This window comes from Dermacentor albipictus, chromosome 1 (genome assembly GCF_038994185.2).
Source record: "Dermacentor albipictus isolate Rhodes 1998 colony chromosome 1, USDA_Dalb.pri_finalv2, whole genome shotgun sequence".
In the NCBI taxonomy this organism is placed as follows: Eukaryota; Metazoa; Arthropoda; class Arachnida; order Ixodida; family Ixodidae; genus Dermacentor; species Dermacentor albipictus.
Genome location: NC_091821.1, coordinates 407,716,903 through 407,724,948, shown reverse-complemented (window position 1 = coordinate 407,724,948; position 8,046 = coordinate 407,716,903). Strand labels below are relative to the sequence as shown.

General features: G+C 49.3%; 1 long non-coding RNA gene across 1 annotated transcript; it reads left to right on the top strand.

Moving 5' to 3' along the window:
- The first annotated feature begins 1,121 nt into the window (after positions 1 to 1,121).
- On the top strand, positions 1,122 to 3,970 carry LOC139058114 (uncharacterized). The gene is made up of 2 exons (XR_011513273.1): positions 1,122 to 1,254; positions 2,984 to 3,970. It is a non-coding gene; the product is annotated as an uncharacterized lncRNA (long non-coding RNA).
- Positions 3,971 to 8,046: the final 4,076 nt, after the last annotated feature.

The window sequence follows — 8,046 nt, the reverse complement described above, 5'->3', positions numbered from 1 at the left end:
CTTTTTTCTCTCAAATCATGCATAATCAGCACGTACACGTCATATCAGATGGGGAGTTATCGCGGTTTTCGTGACGTCGCCTGGCAGACAGGTGAAGTGGTCGTGCGCCAAAAAGTTTGTGACCAATCGCAGTGAGCTGATTTCAGAATTGGAATAAAAAAGTTTGGAATAATTTTACGTTATAGCGCCCCTGGACACGACACGAAAGGGGAAATTAACGACGGTGATGATGGTTTCAGTGCCAGTCCGCTAACTTATCAAAAATATCACCGAAGGCGTACACGTATAGCATACACTGAGAGTATATTATAGACTGATGCGATCTCGACCGGATGATGTGAGTTTTCACCGCAAAAATCAGGAAATGGCGACGAAGGCGGACATCGTGATGATGAAAAAAAAAGTATAAAGAATGTATTTCATTCGTTGGTACATGGTTGGGACTCTGTCCGAGTTTCGAGCGGTTTTGCCTGAACGGGGGCCAGGACGGCCTCAAATAACCCCTCGCGTACAGCCGTTACAATCGGTGGACATGCCTCCACCGAAAGGGTCATTTCGTTCTCGTGGTCTTGTGGTAAGTCGACGCCTGCTTGGGAAACTTATGGGGAACTTGGAAAAAGAGGTGTCGGTGCCTGCGTGTTCAAAGCAATATTGGTTCCCCTAGTCAGATTGCGAAGTCAATGACCTCCTGCCCTCAGTGTCTTCTCCTTCGCGTCCTCCCCTTTTTGTCTTCTCCTTTGTGTTTTTCCCTCCGTATCCGCTCAGATTAACTACGTCGCAACAATTCGATCACCAACTAGCCCAACTCGCTTCGTTAATTACATTCCTCAGAGCGTGGAAAGGGCAATAGGGGTGACGCTTTCTCAGGTATGAGGAATATTACCTCGACGACACGGGAAAGCAAGCTGGAATACGTCCTACAATTGAGAGGTCGAATACCGGGCTACGTTCTAAAAGTCGATCATAACCAGACTGACTGTTGATAGCCTCTTTATGGCTGTATGTTTGTCCGCTGAATTCGATTCGTCGTGCCAGTCCAGCTTTCCTACTTTGATTTTGAAATAAAATATTTGTTCCTTTTCACATTTTCTTCTCTCGTTAAAGGCGAGACGGTATGGATAAAGAGGAGAAAGAAGAGCACGCGCACTGACAGCGCGTGAGCATCTGTTCCACCGTGACGCGTGGCACAAGAGTAGCCCGTCTCTGCCCTGTCTCTACCAGTTCAGGCCTCGTCTCGGAACGCCGCTGCACCGAGTGAGTGGCGCGTCGTTGTTTGCTACTTTCTTGTTCCATGTGGAGCAACCATCTTTCCATTTTAATGCGTTAGCATTAGGAGTGCCAAAAGTGTGGGTGGGAAGCCGGTCGTGTGGTAGACATAGCGAGAGGATGGAATATATAAAAAGAGGACGCACATATATATATAAACCATCTGACTGTGGTCTACTCCGGACCACCCTCAGTTGCACTTCGCTTCTCGAAGAGGCAGGATGCATGCCGAGTGAGCTCCTGAACAACGCTTGGAGATGAACGTGGTTTAAACCATGCATCCGGCTTCTCAAAAGAGGTGCCACGTAGGGCTAACGCATTTCTATCGCATTTACCGCTAAATCAACAGTGACTTTTTTTTTTTTTGCGGCAACGAATATATAGCGTCCGAGAACAATGTTCCCGCATCACGAAGTGGTACGATCCACAAAGCGCATCCTATAAGCCTAAGGTGCACTATCTCCATAGACTCTGTATACGTTAACCACCGACAGCCTGTTTACGGACGCTTAATGTATGTGAGGGCTCCGAAGCGTAAGGTGACTGTGGTAGAACGCGCTTTTAAGCGATGCCGCGTAGTTAACGAAACTGCTAGTGCTCGAAGCGCTGAACTTTACATTTCAACGGCATGATCGAATGACTTGCACGAGAGGCGGAAATACTCGCTCTTCATATGCACTTGCGGTGGCTTGGGGAGTTACTGGCAGTGGTGGAAGAGCGTAGGCGCACCTATGGGACAGCTGCGAGTATACGCCGGTGCGAATATCAAGCCGGGTGCACTCAGCACTGAAAATCAGTAGGTGTTCTGCTGGTAGTGCCCGAGAAAAAGCAAGAAGAAATAGTGACGTTTCACTTCGGCAACGCGGGTTACGCGCAAGCGTGTGGACGCCGCGAACATGCACAGCGAGCACCACGGCGTAGAAGCACGAACTGAAAGGGCGCAAACGCGGTAACGGACTTTACATTGATCTCAACGGTGCGACGCCCGTTGTGCCACACAGAAAGCACAAGTGCTATACCAGTGCCTCCTTTATTTCTTTAAATGCAGAGGAGGCGCTGGCTATGCATGCAAAGAAGAGACGCTGCGAAAATGCACAGTGAGCACCGTGGCGTCTAAGCAAAATGCTATGCACGAAGGCGAGCTTTCTGGTAGAAACGCGACCTCTTGCGTGTGCCGATCTTCTGTTATTGTTTCGCGCTTTTAATATTTCAGTCTGAGAACATTTAGCATAAAAGGCATGCGCTGTCGCTGTTTTGTTTCATGAAATTTCTTCGTGGGCTGCTCAAAATTCCGAGGAATAACTTGGGAAAGAATGTAATGATAGTATGAACAACTTTATTGACAGAAGGAACAACTTTATTGACAGAAGGAACAACTTTATTGCTGTACAGAATGCTTCGTGGCCTCAGACAAACGCCGCCGATTCGAAGAGCCGGTAGCGCTTGCGCTCAAAACTTTGGCATTTGTAAGAAACATATGTAAGAAACATATGTAAGTTGTTCACGCGTGCATTCAGAAGCTGTATCAATCTCCGAGCACTGAACCATAACGCATTGAATAATTACGGCAGTGTAATGAAAGAAGAAACATTGGCCGTTAGTTGACGCGTATAGCTAGTGAAATAATCACACAGGTGATCACGAAAACCGTTGCGGCTATATGCGCCACTCGAATGAGACAGAAACACTCACGTGCAGTTTTTTCACATCATTGCAGGTGACGAGCACTTCCTGCAACTTCGCTGTTATGGCCACAAGCCAGAGCCTCGAACAGCAGCAGCAGCTGCAGCACAGCAACCGGACTGGCAGCACAGTAGATAGAGCTCATCGAGCACATAGCCATAGAGGTGAAGACACAGGCTACCGGATGAATACCGGCAACGGCGTCTGCAACATCAGCGCAGCGCGGCCTGCTACTGTGCTGGTCTTCTACGTAACGCCGCCTTCGACCACTGGCTTTCCTGGGCTACCGCTTCCATCTTGCCTACGGCGCCATTTCGTAGACGAAAGTGGCACTTTCTTCAGCACTGCCTACTGTCCAGAGCTCGGCGACTGTACGAGCTTGGCTTCCAAGGCAGATCAACTCTACGCGATTACGACATCAGCGTCGTCCTGCACACGAAATATGCTCGATTCCGGATGCAGTCCCGGGGGCAGCGAGCTCTCAGCCCGAGAGACAGGAGAGTTCTCAGCGGATGAAATGCATGCTGGCGGGGATAGCGACAATATCGATGCACTGCTGCGCGCGAAGGACGCAAAGAAGCACTGCAACGCACTGCTGGACCCTCTGGTCGTCGAGCGTGGCTTGTGGGAAGACCTCGAGGGCACCCATTGCGGGCGTACGGTAGCAGCCTACGGAACAGTGTCCGTAAAGAGGTCTCCCAGGGCCAATGCCATCTTTGTTGGCCGCGCTGTAGAGGTGGTGAACTTCTACAACCACTGAACGGCGGCTGCGACTTCCTCGGCGGTTGTAGCATCGATGCGACCGCATACCGTCTGCCAAAGAACGGACGTTGATTGGCCGAAGGAAGCCGGCTAGCGAAGATATTCCAGGCCCTCAACCACGGCGCGGCTTATCTTGCGGACGCTTCTGAAACTTAAATCGGTGGCCTAGAGGCCCCGTGCATCTCTCGTAAATTTTATAGTTGTGGTAGTAATGAATAATGTTATATAAACAAATAAAATATATTCTTTACGCGCATAAGGTGGTGGTGGTGATTATTTGTTCAATTAAAAATGATGTGACTACCCTTTTGACTGAAATCGTACGAGTCCAAGATATTGGAGTGGATGAACCACGTGAATGAATGAGTGAGGGAATAAACTTTATTGCAGGTTCGGCGAGGACGCGAACTCGTCGCGCACCCGGCTAGTCCCACGTCGGGACCGGCAGGTCTAGCCCACCGGCCCGGTCGCGGGAACGCCGGACGGCGAAGAGTACAGAAATCTCTCAGAAGAGCTTGAAGTGGCTCGCAGTTTTCAGCATGTACTAGCACTGTCGTAAACTGTCGCACACCGGCACCGCGTTCTTCAAAAATGACCAAGGTGTAAAATCCACTGCTTTCAAGTAATATTGTTAAACAGTCAAAACAAAAATTTACCACACCTTGAATTCACCCGTAAAGATGGTCGAACAGCGAAGCTGTGCTAGTTACACCGAGTGTTACACCATGTAAGTCAAACTTCGTAAGCAGTTTATATTGTAAATCATTTATTTCACCATTCTTTCACTTCATTTTCATTTTTGCGTGCTTCGCGTGGTGAGCATACTTTAGGAGTGCTTTCTTCATGCGGTTCTCCCAGTGCTTTCTTTATTCTTTTTTTTTGCGCATGAAGCAGGCTCTACGACGACGAGCCCGTTCACGAGCCAACTCTCGCTGACGCTCGCGGTAGGCAGCTTCTTCCTCAGGAGTGCGCACTACTCGTGGCCTTCCAAGTTGTAGCTGGGATGGAATGTGCGGATCCACTAATCCGAAGCTCCGTATATTGGGCGCAAGGCTCACCACTGAAGATGCGGACGCGGCAATCGTTTTGACGATTGGTTAGATTGGTTTGACGATTGACGTCTTAGTGTTTCTTAATTAGGTTACACACATATTCGGATGCGGCGGAGAGAACGACGTCAGTGATGGTATGCCCGCAGTCCGCCGTTGTCGCTTGCGTTCGATGTCTCGAGTTTGCTCGGTGGCGTGGTTAGCTGTACTTTTTTTTTTTGCGACAGTGTGCCCTCTGGTCTATGGCCGGCATTGCCGCTTGCGATTCTTCAGGATTAAATTGCTTCAAAATTAAACCTGTACGTCACATAAGACAATGAATGGCTCATACTCCCTTAAGCAATGGCCCATACACCCTTAAACGCGGCCTCCCCATTGCAACGTCAGAAGAGAAGTGAAATTCTGCGCTGGAATGACGAGCGGCAACGGAGCCAGCAGAGGAAGAAGAGGATGACGACGACGAACGAGGGAGCAGTGGCACAAGCGCGTTCGTGCAGTAACGCCGAGGGTCGCCAACTAGCCAGCTGTAGAAGACGACGACGCTTGAGCAATTGCTGACGATGATAGTTTTAGCGAATTCCGACAACAAAGGCACAGAGTCCGCATAAATAGGTTCGCTGTAAAAGCAGGAATGCCATCTGATAACTGGCGAAAGAAGTAATGACATGACATCAAAGAAATGTCGGCAAAGATACACAAACCATTTACAAGAAATAATCGGCTGCCCTGAGCCGAGGACTGTACTAAGCAGTTCACTGCAATATGTTACTTCACATAGTCTATCAAACCCAGACGTGCAACTGAACGAATTTTACCTAAGGAGTCCTCAAGATACGTATTCATTTGGACGCCAATCTACACTGCGGTTGCATTATCGGTGACGCGGCGAAATTTGTAGTTCTCCGTTCCATCAGGTCCATGAGCCAGGGCTAATTCATCCAAAGATGTATACCTCAACAGCGGAACATCCAGATCTTCTGGCGCTCGAGGATTTTTGCAAGCTGGAGCTCGGAGGCGCGCATCGAAGCAACCAACGTAGCGGTGCCGTCAGTCTCGGCAATGATGGAGTTGTGTAATACTATTCCCCTTTCTCTACTTGATGGTGTATATTTGGCAGGTTTTATTTCAAGCACGTTATCGGTTTCAAATCTTGAGTAACCTATTTGTAATCCAGGAAAGTAAAATTTACCAACGCAACTTTCTTCTTGTTTGCAGGCCATGCGATGCAGTGGTGGAATTAACTTTTTAATGCGATTACCATTATTTGCCTATACTTCAGCTACTTTGATCTATCTATCTATCTATCTATCTATCTATCTATCTATCTATCTATCTATCTATCTATCTATCTATCTATCTATCTAGCTAGCTATCTATCTATCTATCTATCTATCTATCTATCTATCTATCTATCTATCTATCTATCTATCTATCTATCTATCTATCTATCTATCCATCTATCTATCCTCTTATGCTGACCCAGTGAGTGAGTGAGTGAGTGAGTGAGTGAGTGAGTGAGTGAGTGAGTGAGTGAGTGAGTGAGTGAGTGAGTGAGTGAGTGAGTGAGTGAGTGAGTGAGTGAGTGAGTGAGTGAGTGAGTGAGTGAGTGAGTGAGTGAGTGAGTGAGTGAGTGAGTGAGTGAGTGAGTGAGTGAGTGAGTGAGTGAGTGAGTGAGTGAGTGAGTGAGTGAATAAACTTTATTGCAAGTCCGGCGAGGACGCGAACTCGTCGCGCACCCGGCTAGTCCCACGTCGGGACCAGCAGGTCTAGCCCACCGGCCCGGTCGTGGGCACGCCGGACGGCCAGGATTTTCTTTTCTAGAGCGGGGCTACGCAGAAGCAAATCCCACTCCTCCTTGATGAACTTGGGGTATGTCGACCCGCACTCCCAGAGCATGTGAAGTAGAGTGGAGGTCTGGCCGCAGGACGGGCAGGCGTCGTCGCGATACACGTCGGGGTAAGCCTCGTGGAGAGCGGTTGTGAGGCAGTCGTAATGGTCCCATCGTCGTCATTTCAGCTTCATCACGCACCTCTCGTCATGCCGAACAAAGCAAGCTGGGCGAGTTGTCCAACACTAGGAATACGTATGCCATTGTCGTCATGCAGTCACCGTCATCCCATTGTCGTCACGCCGTCTTCATCGTGGTGTCGTCGTACCATCGACATCTTAGAAACGTCATCCCACCGTCTTCATGCCATCACCGTCACACCGCCTTCGTCGTTTCATCGACGTCATTCCATTGCAATCACGCTATCGTCATTCAATCGTGATTATGCCGCTGTTGACATGCCATCGTTGCCATTGTGTCGTCATACAGTTGTCTTCATGCGTTGTTGTGTGCACCATGGTTGCGATGGCGCCGTGGTAGTTCCATTATAGTCATTCCAGTGCCATCTGATTCTTGTCATACCGTCATCATCGCGCCGTGTTAGGCTTGGCGTCTGACACCACGTGGCGAAAGGAATTTCATCCGACCATCTTCGTCGAAATGAGACGTGACTTCTCCTGCGATGGTTGGCGTCCCGCACCTCGTGCACAAAGAACTTTCTCTCACCCGACCTTCTTCCACCAGGCCTCGTCGAAATTAAGCGTGACTTCCTAATTCGCCATGACCGTTTCGAGTGTGTGTGTGTGTGTGTGTGTGTGTGTGTGTGTGTGTGTGTGTGTGTGTGGTTTAGAGAGGCCCTTTCCTCGAATTGGACCCAGAAAAGAACTTCCACGAACCCGCAACGCGCAGAAGAGGTGGACAGGCGTCTACAATTCCAGGAGGCGGGACGACCTCTTCCTTTCAGCAGGCTCGGTATAACCAGAGGAGGAGGGGCCCTCTTTCTGTGCCGGTCACGTGACATCGACGGAAGCAAGATCCCGCCCACGATTGTAGAGAGCCTATTTAAGGGGCTCCGAAACGTACTTTTAATCACTTCATGCTCTTCTCATTTTCTTTCATCTACCTTTGAACAAACCGTGCAAGTTTCGCACTAGAAATCGTCTCGCCCTTGCTTGGTCGTCATGGTCTACCGGATGCCTGACGCCCGCCGACAACGCCACGCTACCCAATAAGTAACGTCGGTCGAGCTTCGATAGGCAGGCGCCGCTACTTCTCGGCAGCAGTACGATACGCTACCCTGGAGTACGCAACAACCGTCAAGGTCACGCAATTGTCGTCATACGCTCGTCGTCACCCCATCGTCTTGAGGCAGTCGTTGTCATTTCATGATCGTCATGACATATCGTCGTCACGCTGTCATCGTACCATCGTCATCGTCTCAGAAACTTTATCCAAGAG